General features: G+C 41.2%; 1 long non-coding RNA gene across 1 annotated transcript; it reads right to left on the bottom strand.

Moving 5' to 3' along the window:
• Positions 1-9,564: 9,564 nt before the first annotated feature.
• On the bottom strand, positions 9,565-10,578 carry LOC124857715. Its single transcript, XR_007035660.1, has 2 exons — positions 10,496-10,578; positions 9,565-10,410 (listed from the first exon to the last, which is right to left on the bottom strand). It is a non-coding gene; the product is annotated as an uncharacterized LOC124857715 (long non-coding RNA).
• Positions 10,579-10,786: the final 208 nt, after the last annotated feature.

Below are 10,786 nucleotides of genomic sequence, written 5' to 3'. Positions count from 1 at the left end.
GGGCATTGTAGAGAGGTCATACAGGCACGTGGAGGCCACACACAATACTGAGCCTCATTTTGACTTGTTTTAAGGACATTACATCAAAGTTGGATGAGCCTGTATTGTGTTTTTCCACTTTAATTTTGTGTCTGACTCCAAATCCAGGCCTCCATTGGTTAATAAATTTGATTTCCATTGATGATTTTTGTGTGATCTTGATGTCAGCACATTCAACTTTGTACAGAACAAAGTATTCAATGAGAATATTTCATTCATTCAGATCTAGGATGTGTTACTTGAGTCTTCCCTTTATTTTTTTGAGCAGTGTATATTTTTTACAATTTGTACTGCAAGAATAAAGTATTTGTGTGATCACCAAATCTTAGTTAATGTATTTCTCTCACAGCATGTTTTTGGAGTAGGGGAATACAGTAAATATTTATAGTTATTTCCCCAACTTTCTATACAGTAGGTTAAATTGGGCAAAACTAACAAACAATAAAAAAAGTGCAGTGTATTATATTCCAAGAGGTATTTATCCTTGTTAATAATTGAGAGAGTGATAGTTAACAACTGGCTCTCAGATTTTATATATATATATATATATATATATATATATATATATTTGGTCTGGAGAGGCTTTCCCACCTGTATGACACATGACTTGAGACTGAGACAGTGACTTTGTAGCAGGTCAACCATCTTGACTGTGCAGCCAGAGATACAATAAGGTGGTTCAGATAACAGAATATTCATGTCAAGTTAAAACCCACTAAATACAATTTAGAAGCTTAAACAAAATTTTGTGTTGTCATTACTGTGATTCTTCAAAATATTCACACCACACTTTTCAGAGTTCTATTTTTAATGCCTTTAAAACCATATGAATGTACATTTGTCACTGTATTAATCTAATTGTTGATACATGTAGATGGTACAGGTGTCTTGCAGGTTTATTGCATTTTATGTCATGCATTTTATAGCATGACATATATTTGATGTGTCAGAAAAACAAAACTTAATATTTAGTACAGAAACCTTTTGTTTGCAATTACAGATATCAGACGTTTCCTGTAGTTCTTGACAAGGTTTGCTCACACTGACGGAGGGATTTTGGACCACTCCTCCAAACAGATCTTCTCCAGATCTTTCAGGTTTTGTGGCTGTCGTTGGACAATACGGACTTTCAGCTCCCTCCAAAGATTTTCAATTGGGTTCAGTCTGGAGACTTGGTAGGCCACTCTAGGACCTTGAGATGCTTCTTACAGAGCCACTCCAATGTTGTCATGCTGGAAAACCCAGCTTTGACCCATCTTCAATGCCCTTACTGAGGAAAGGAGGTTGTTGGCCAAGATCTTGCGATACATGCCTCCATCCTCCCCTCAATCCTCCCCTTTGCAGAAAAGCATCCCCAAAGAATGACGTTTCCACCTCCATTCTTCAGGGATGGCATTCTTGGGGTTGTCCTCATCCTTCTTCTTCCTCCAAACACGGCGAGTTGAGTTTAGACCAAAAAGCTCTATTTTTGTCTCATCAGACCACATGACCTTCTCCCATTCCTCCTCTGGATCATCCAGATGGTCATTGGCAAACTTCAGACGGGCCTGGACATGCACTGGCTTGAGCAGAGGACTTAGCGTGCGCTGCAGGATTTTAATCCATGGCGGCGTAGTGTGTTACTAATGGTCTTCTTTGAGACTGGAACCAGCTCTCTTCAGGTCATTGACTAGGTCCAGCCGTGTAGTTCTGGGCTGATCCATAACCTTCCTTAATGATCATTGATGCCCCACAAGGTAAAATCTTGCATGCAGCCCCAGACCGAGGGAGATTGACCACCATCTTGAACTTCTTCCATTTTCATATAATTGCACCAACAGTTATTGCTGTTTTCCTGTAGCCCATCCCAGCCTTGTGCAGGTCTCCTCTTTTATCCCTGATGTCCTTACAAAGTTCTCTGGTCTTGGCCATTGAGAGGTTGTAGTTTGCACTGAGTTTGGACAAGTGTATTTTATACAGATAACGAGTTCAAACAAGTGCAGTTAATACAGGTAATGAGTAGAGAACAGCAGGGCTTCTTAAAGAAGAACTGTGGGAGCTAGGATTCTTACTGGTTGTGATCAAATTTTTGTCATGCAATAAAATCCAAATGAATTACTTAAAAATCACACAATGTGATTTTCTGGGTTTGTGTTCTAGATTCTGTCACTCACAGTTGAAGAGTACCTATGATAAAAATTAAAGACTTCTACATGCTTGCAAGTAGGAAAACCTACAAAATCAGCAGTGTATCAAATACTTGTTCTCCCCACTGTATATATATATATATATATATATATATCTTTATTAGGTACACCTATCCAACTGCTCGTTAACGCAAATTTCAAATCAGCCAATCAAATGGCAGCAACTTAACGCATTTAGGTACGTAGACATGGTCAAGACGATGTGCTGCAGTTCAAACCAAGCATCAGAATGGGGAACAAAGGTGATTTAAGTGACTTTGAACGTGGCATGGTTGTTGGTGCCAGACGGGCTGGTCTGAGTATTTCAGAAATTGCTGATCTACTGGGATTTTCACGCACTACCATCTCTAGGGTTTACAGAAAAAGAGAAAATATCCAGTGAGTGGCAGTTCTGTGGGCGCAAATGCCTTGTTGTTGCCAGAGATCAGAGGATAATGGCCAGACTGGCTCAAGCTGATAGAAAGGCAACAGTAACTCAAATGACCACGCGTTACAACCAAGGCATGAAGAGGAGCATCTCTGAACACACAACACGTCGAACCTTGAGTAGGTTGATAGGGTCAGAATATTTTTTTTTACCGTGTTCTGTCTGGCAGAGTTGTCTGAGTGCCAAGAAAACCCCAACAGATTTACTTTCACAAGTGGAGCATTACAGCTAACGCTTTAAAGCTCTGCTTGATATTCATAAAAATAAACTTTATTAGAAACTGCTTTGGGATTATTTCAATTGTTGCAGACACGGAGACAGAAACAGAAAGGAAAAACAGAAGCACGAAAGAGTGAAAGGGGGGCAAAAAGGAAATGGGGAGAGAAGGAGAATAGAATGGAAGAAAGAAAGAAGGATGAAGAGAATACAAAATTACTCCCTGCTTGCTTCCACACCTGCAGAAATGTTTGTATTACGAGCCTTTTTTACCGAAAGATGCACGTTACTTATGAATGCAAGATGTATTTAGTGGTAAATGCGGCTTAGTATAGAACATTTGTGTATCTGTTAACACCTGAATCTAAACACCTGTGGGTCTGAGTGTGAGCGTGCTTGTGCATACAAGGTTTCTCCATAAAAATATAGTGAGTGTGAGGAGCCACACACCTGACCCCTTGGACCCAGGACAGATACAGAGGAGATCTGAGCCACAGACATCCAAAAGCCCCCAAGAGCACAGGAACCCCAGGAGAACCACCACCGGGACTACTGTAACCCCCCCAGAGAGGAGCAGGGACAATCCCAGGGGAACCACCTAGCAGCCATAGTGCAGAAGCCCGAGGGAGCTGCAGCGATGAGCCCACAGGCCCCGTCGGCAGCCGTCTACGCCCGAGCAGATCCAGCCATGGACCCAGAAGCCCGAGACCACGGGACATATCATACCCCAAGCAGAGGCCCGACTGAGCCCAGGGGTCCAGGCCCCGGCAAGCAGCCACCAGTAGTGAGCCAGCACACACCAAAGCACCCAGCCCCGGATACCGAGAACCACAAGTACACCGGCGGGCAGAGATACCAACCATCGGCAGGCAGTGTGGCGGGGAAGGAATAGGCCCCACATTTGATGGCGGCCTAAACTGATCCAGGAGAAGGAGCAGTCCAAGACCCAACCTGACACAAAAAACAGGCACACACAATCACACATTCCCACCCTCATGCGTACACATAAAAACACTCACACCCACGCACCCGACGTAAAGACAAACAGCAATGGACGTCGTACACTCACTCACACTCCCCATACATACTCTATACTCCCAGGTAGGGTCAGAATTTGTCATCAACAACATGAAAACATGGATCAGTCCTGCCTTGTATCAACGGTTCAGGCTAGTGGTGGTAGTGTAATGGTGTGGGAGATATTTTCTTGGCACACTTTGGGCCCCTTAGTACCAATTGAGCATCATGTCAACACCACAGCCTACCTGAGTAGTGTTGCTGACCATGTCCATCCCTTTATGACCACAGTGTACCCATCTTCTGATGGTTACTTCCAGCAGGATAATGCACCATGTCATAAAGCACGAATCATCTCAGACTGGTTTCTTGAACATGAGTTCACTGAACTCAAATGACCTCCACAGTCACCAGATCTCAATCCAATAGAGCACCTTTGGGATGTGGTGAAACAGGAGATTTGCATCATGGATGTGCAGCCAACAAATAACTCACTTTTTTTTAGATACCTGCAGCTGAGATATTCTTACAGAGACTGGCATCACCAACAATCGCCATCATATGTAAATCTGAAACTGTATTAAGGGTCATCCAAAGTGCTTTGAAGAATTAGGGAACAGAGGCAAAGAAAATTATCTTTGAGGCATCAAAATATTTTAAAGAAAATTAGTAAAATTCAAACATCACATACAATAAATAAATACAAAATATATAAATAAATAGCCAAGATATGATGAAACTGAACTGCTAAAATAAGCTTTGACCATAATTTGGAAACTTGGAGTAAACAGGTTTTCAGTAAGTTTTTTGAGAAGCATAGAAACTAGATTTTGATTCCCCTTTTTTATTTCTGGGTATCACAACTTTAAGTGAAGAGCGTTCTAATGAGCTCAGTGTTCCAAATGGTTCATACTAGAGCTGCACAATACATTTCTTCAAAGCATGGTTGCAGTATTAGTGTGTGCAATATAAAAAATCCCAGAACACTGCTTGGATGCAATATGTGGTAGGATACTATATTTTCTCTAACAGTCATTGTTGCGCACACTTGATATGTATTCTTAGTGGATGAGATGCTAAAGCTCACAGAGGGTAATGGGGCCATAGCATAATGATAGGGACAGGAAAGCAAAAGCATCAGGAAAATGTAGTGATTCACAATCAAAATTCTCATCGTAATTTCCCACAATAGTATTGTCCGAAAACATGACTCTTGGGTTAATTGGTCTCTCTAAATTGTCCCTAGGTATCAATGAGTGTGTGCAAGGTTGTTTGTCCTGTATGTCTCTGTGTTGCCCTGCACTGGACTGGCGACCTGTCCAGGGCGTACCCTGCCTCTTGCCCGTAAACTGCTGGAGATGGGGACCAGCCCCCCCGTGACCTAGTATGGCATAAGGGGTATAGAAGATGAATGAATGAATGAATGAATGAATGAGTATAGCTTTATTTATTTTCCTGATTATTTTGCAGACCTAGTTTATACCAGATCAATAACTCTGACATCTTCACGCCCAAGAAAATCCTGTGCCTTATAATCCAATACCAAGATTTTACAATCTTTCCTTTTTCATTCAGGGAGGGAGGAATGGTGTGAAATAATCTGTTTTTATCATAATCTCTTCCTGCAGAGTGGACTGTGAATATATCTCAAGCTTGAAACTGTGGCCTTGCAATGTTGCATATAAATAATTAAAAGAATAAATTAACTATAGCATTACATCTTCTTAGTGTGGGAAAGATGAATAATAGCATATTCAATACAACCCCCTTAACAAATAACATCAAAGCAAAAAAAAAAACAACAAAACAAACTCTAAATTATTGTTGTGGTATTTTGCGTCCACTAGAGTGCAGTGTTGAGCTAAAGGCGATAAGGCAACATTGGCCTAACGCAGTTGCAAAAGACTGCACTGAACCCTACTCAGAACACACAGACGCACACAAACGCACTTGCTGGCACTTAATAAATGGTGTGCCGTTGTTGGGTATCCCTATTTGCGAATACAAATTACCTGATTTTCTCAAGCACTACTGATTTTTTTCAAGCAATGGTAATGAGAACAAATGATGACTCGCACACAGATCTGCTGACACTTCAGGTGCAAATGCCTAAAAATGTGTTTTAATTGATTCATCTTATGGCAATCACTTATAGTGACCTGGTATGCGTAAAACAATAGACATTTTGTATGTGTATATACTGATAATTTTGTGTTTCTTTATCATCATCTCAACTGCTCACATAGAGCTACACAACACATGTTCTTCATCAGTGTGATCAAAACAAAGTGATGCAGCGACTGAGTCGTCTCATCTGAATAAACAGACTGGACAGTCAGGGGTCTTTGAAAGCCAGTCATATTGACTTACTGACTCCCACAGCCCACTTACTCCCACCGGGGCAAAGCCTTTGGATAATATGTGTGTGTACCAATCACACAAGCTTTGCTCTTGACATTCCTACCTGTTTCAAGATTCATTTTTTGTTCTCTGCTCTTATTTTTTTTTAAAGGTAGTTCACTTTATCTGCTTGGGTAATCTTTCGTGCACTCCTAACGAGGTTGTCAGATTGGCCGCATAATGAGGAGCCTAAAGATGAATGTAAAAATACCCCCATTACACCACTTTCATCCTCTTGTTCATTAGGTAAGCATATAAGATTACAATGCATCCAGGCCCTATGTTGCACATGGAAAATTTAGTGTGTTACTGGAGGGGCTGTGTTGCCTGCCGAAGCTTAACTTTGACATGATTTCTATCTCCAGTATAGGTATCTTTTTCTTAGGGAATTTTGGAGGATACAACCTATGGCAAAGGCTTTCTTGACTTATTCACACCCTAGTTTAAAAATATTCCAATTAATCATTAATATTTTGTATTCCCCTCCAAAAAAAACATGGCTTTTGTTCCATCTTTGTCTCTCCACCACTGCTCATCCCTCACCTCCCTCTGTCTCTTCATTTCTCTCATTTCTGCACCCCTGTCAAGTGCTTTGTTTGCTCTGACTTTCCATGTGGTTATCTGAGCGCAGACAGTATGCCTCGCCCTGGCACAGGACCTCAGTTTCCAAGGCAACTTTATAATTGTTTTGGATGCGTTCCAGACGCCACTGGATACCAAGGCATTATTGATGTCAAAAGAAACATGTATGAAATGAGGAGATGTGGAGGTGTCCATATGGTTCCATACACAGCCATGCAAAGCCATTTAACACTTTTTTTTTTTGCAATGGGAGTTTTTGTGACATCTCTGAATAGATCCCACATGTCCCGCGTAATATTTCATAATTTTGATCTCTCTGTATCACAAAAGAGGATAATAGCATGTGAAGTGAGCCGCTGAACTGTGCAATATTTCTCCTATTCATGTCATTAAGTCATTGTCGCAGTATGTTCTGCCAACCTTACTGAATACAATGTGTCTATTATGCTGCTTTAGCTTACAAAATAGGAAGTGAAAATAAGAATTTGGTCCATCTGAGCTCAGGTCCGTGGCAACAAAAAGGTTGGAAGCGTGCTGCTGCTGGCTTTAATTCACCACAAGTAGGCTTTGTTTTGGCAGGAAAGGCTGTTTGGTTGTCACTATAACCATATTGTGACCCCACAATACACCCTCCTTCTTGCACACCAACATATGCACAACATCACAGAACCTCTTATTCACGAATTGTGGTCATTAAAGTAACATATACTCTCAACGGCAGCCAGATGAACCCAATCGCTCCAGCTAAACTCCCAAATCTGCAAATGTATGCAGATAATTCCTACAAGTAGCTCTAGGGAACTCTAGGAGACAGCATGTTTTATATGTTTTAATGTGTAACTGAAATAAGGCCCTGACTGATCTTTTTTTCCCTTTTTCCCCCTCTGATCTCTAGACTCCCTTCCCTCGGCTTAATTTATGACCTGTGAGGAGGGACCCAGGGAGTGAGAAGTGAGTGAGACTGGTTTGAAAGCCGTGAATAGGGAAGGGGGCAACAGGCCCTCCAAATAACACAAAGGAGGTAACCACAGCTGTTTGGAGGCAACACAAGCCTCCACGAGACACTGCCTTCTCCCAGACCTACACCCGTGCTGACTTTGCAAGCAGCATGCTTGTGTTTGAAAGCTGTAACTTCAGAGTAAGGACCAATGTATTTTAAAGTTCAAATGTGTGGAAACAGAAGATTGTTTGCCTGAAAATCCGTTTCCATACTTAAAGAGTGGATAATCACATTCTGACACTTTTATTAACAGCCTTACCCTTAAAATCTAATTGAGGCAAAGAAGGTGACAATCAGTATTATTTTATTAATCATTGATTATGGTGGGATGGGCTGTTCATATTGTCAGCTTCTGTGAACTTGCTGCAAAGTGCTGCTACTAACGGTCAGCCACAACTAAAACTCAATTCAAAATTCAGGGTTAGAAGTTCAGCTTAATGTTTTTGCCTCAAGACTGTAAGCATGTCTGGGCCAACAACAGTTAGTCTCTTTTCTATTTCGGTCTGTCTGTTTGATTTTACTTACAGTGGCTAAAAGTATTCATAGCTATTGAATGTTTTCACATTTTGTCAAATTAAAACCAAAAACTTCAAGGCATTCTGATGGTATAACATGTAGTAGACTAGCAGATAGTTAACTGGAAGGAAACTGATAAATGGTTTGCAATTTTTTTTTTTTTTTACTAATCATCTGAAAAGTGTATTTAGACCACCAACTCAATACTTACGACAAGTGTTCATTGCAAGAACAACTGCTAGTCTGTTGGTATATCTCTACCAGCTGTGCACATCTAGAGACTGAAATGCCCTTTCTCAATGGCAAAACAGCTCAGGTCAGGCTGAGTGAGTGGACAACATCTGCAAACATACATTTTAAGTCTTGCTGCATATATTCAGTGAGATTTTGGTCTGGACTTTGACTAAGCCATTGTAACACATGAATATTCTATGATCTAAGTCATTCCAATGTAGCCTGTAGTTGATGTCGAGCTGAAAGGTGAACGTTCGCCATAGTCTCAAGTCCTAAGCTCCATCCACCTTCCCATCAAATCTGACCAGCTTATTTGTCTCTGCTGAAGAAAATAGCTCCCTACAGCAGATGGTACCACCACATTATGGATGATAATGTGCAGAGCAACATTTCAAATTTTGCAACATTTTGCCAAAAACGTTTATATTTGATCTCATCTGACCAATGCACCTTCCTCCACCTGTCTGCTGTGTCTATTACATGGTGAGGTTTTTTGAACACTTGTTTGGATTGTTGACCTGCCAACTGATTCTCCCATCTGAGCTGTAGATCTCTCCTGCTCTTCCAGAGTTACCGTAGGCCTTTTGACTGCTTATCTGATGAATGCTCAAATTGCTCAGCCTGTCAGTTTTTGTTGACGGCCATGTCTTAGTAGGTTTGCAGTTGTGCCATACTCTTTCCATTTTCAAATGATGAATTGAACAGTGCTCTGTGAAATGTGCAAAGCTTATGATATTTTTCTAAATATAACCCTGTTTTAATCTTCTCCAGAATATTATCACATGACCTGTCTGCTGTGTTACTTGGTCTCCATGAGGCTGTTTGTTCACCAATTCGCTCTAACATATACTTTTGAGGTCTTCACTAGACTCATATGACTTCTGAAGACAATCAGTTTAACTGAATTTTATTTTGGGGATAAGAATAAACAGGACTGAATAAAAATGTACACCACACTTGTATGATCTTTATTTGTAAAAAATGTTAAAACCATGTATCATTGTCCTTACACTTGATAATCATGTATAACTTTGTTTAGTTTGTTTTTTTCCTCCTCTTTCTGGTCCTTTCTCTCTTTTCATCCATCCACACAGAGAGTATCAAGAGCCATCTGCAGACCATGGTCCATCCCCAAAAATGGGATCACAAAGGTGTTGTTTTTCAAAGCAGGCCCTGTCCGCCTCCTGCCGAGGGTGTGCGGCTGTGGTTCAAGGGAAGGTGGGAAACTTCTGAGGCCCTGTTCCCCCATTGTAACCCCTCCCTGTCGCCCGCCTCCACAGGGGCAGCCCTTTGAGGGTGTCATAACTGCGGCCTGTATAACACGGGTTACCGCTGACGGCGGTTGGTCACAGTTGATGAAGCCTTTAAAGCTGCTTCCTTTCTCATGGTTTCTGTTAAAATTCTGGGGAGAAAGACTGCAGCCTGACTCTCAGTTGCAGGCATAGAAATAGGGAGGATTTTAGGAGCAGGGTGAAATCCTGCATTTTGATTTGCGATACGTAGAGGGTGCTCCAGCTCCATGTTTGATGTTATTCAGTGCATTGCAGCCCTATACTGTTACCCTTCTATTGCCTTCACCACTTAAAAAGAGGAAAGAGATGAAAGTACCGTCTTCACTTTAGGCTTGTTTGTAAGTTGCAAAAAAGTCCGTTTTTTTCTGTCATTCTACTCATATCAGCAAGAGGGAAAGCTTCAGTGAATTCTATGAAATAAGCTTTAAGTGGACAGAGCTGCAGATCATGCAGCTGTTGCGATACCATCCTGTTGTCTTGCAGCATCGGGGGGTGGAGAGGCTGAACACAAAGTAAAATGAGACAGAAAGCCATGACATTGTGGTGGTGATAGCATGAGAGGGCAAATGCAGCACTTGGTACTCACCTCCTTCCCCAGAGAGTCCCTGTGGACACAGGGTCCTGCTGGCACACCGTAAAACTTGATTGTGGAAAACACCCATCATGCTGAGACCAATAAAGAGGAAAATTGGAGAGGCTTTTATTTTTAAATTTGGTTGCAGCAGCAGACAAGGAAAGAAATGGCTTTGCAAATGTTGTTTTTTTTCATTTTGTTGTTGACTAATGACAGTGGAAAATCTGTTTAATTTTTAACTATTATGCATGACATTAATTCACTGTCAGTTACATTTTTTATTAATATATGTCCTTAATTGTT

The sequence above is a fragment of the Girardinichthys multiradiatus genome, chromosome 21 (genome assembly GCF_021462225.1).
Source record: "Girardinichthys multiradiatus isolate DD_20200921_A chromosome 21, DD_fGirMul_XY1, whole genome shotgun sequence".
NCBI classification, from domain to species: Eukaryota; Metazoa; Chordata; class Actinopteri; order Cyprinodontiformes; family Goodeidae; genus Girardinichthys; species Girardinichthys multiradiatus.
Note: the sequence above shows the minus strand (reverse complement) of the source record. Positions and strands in the feature narration are given on the sequence as shown.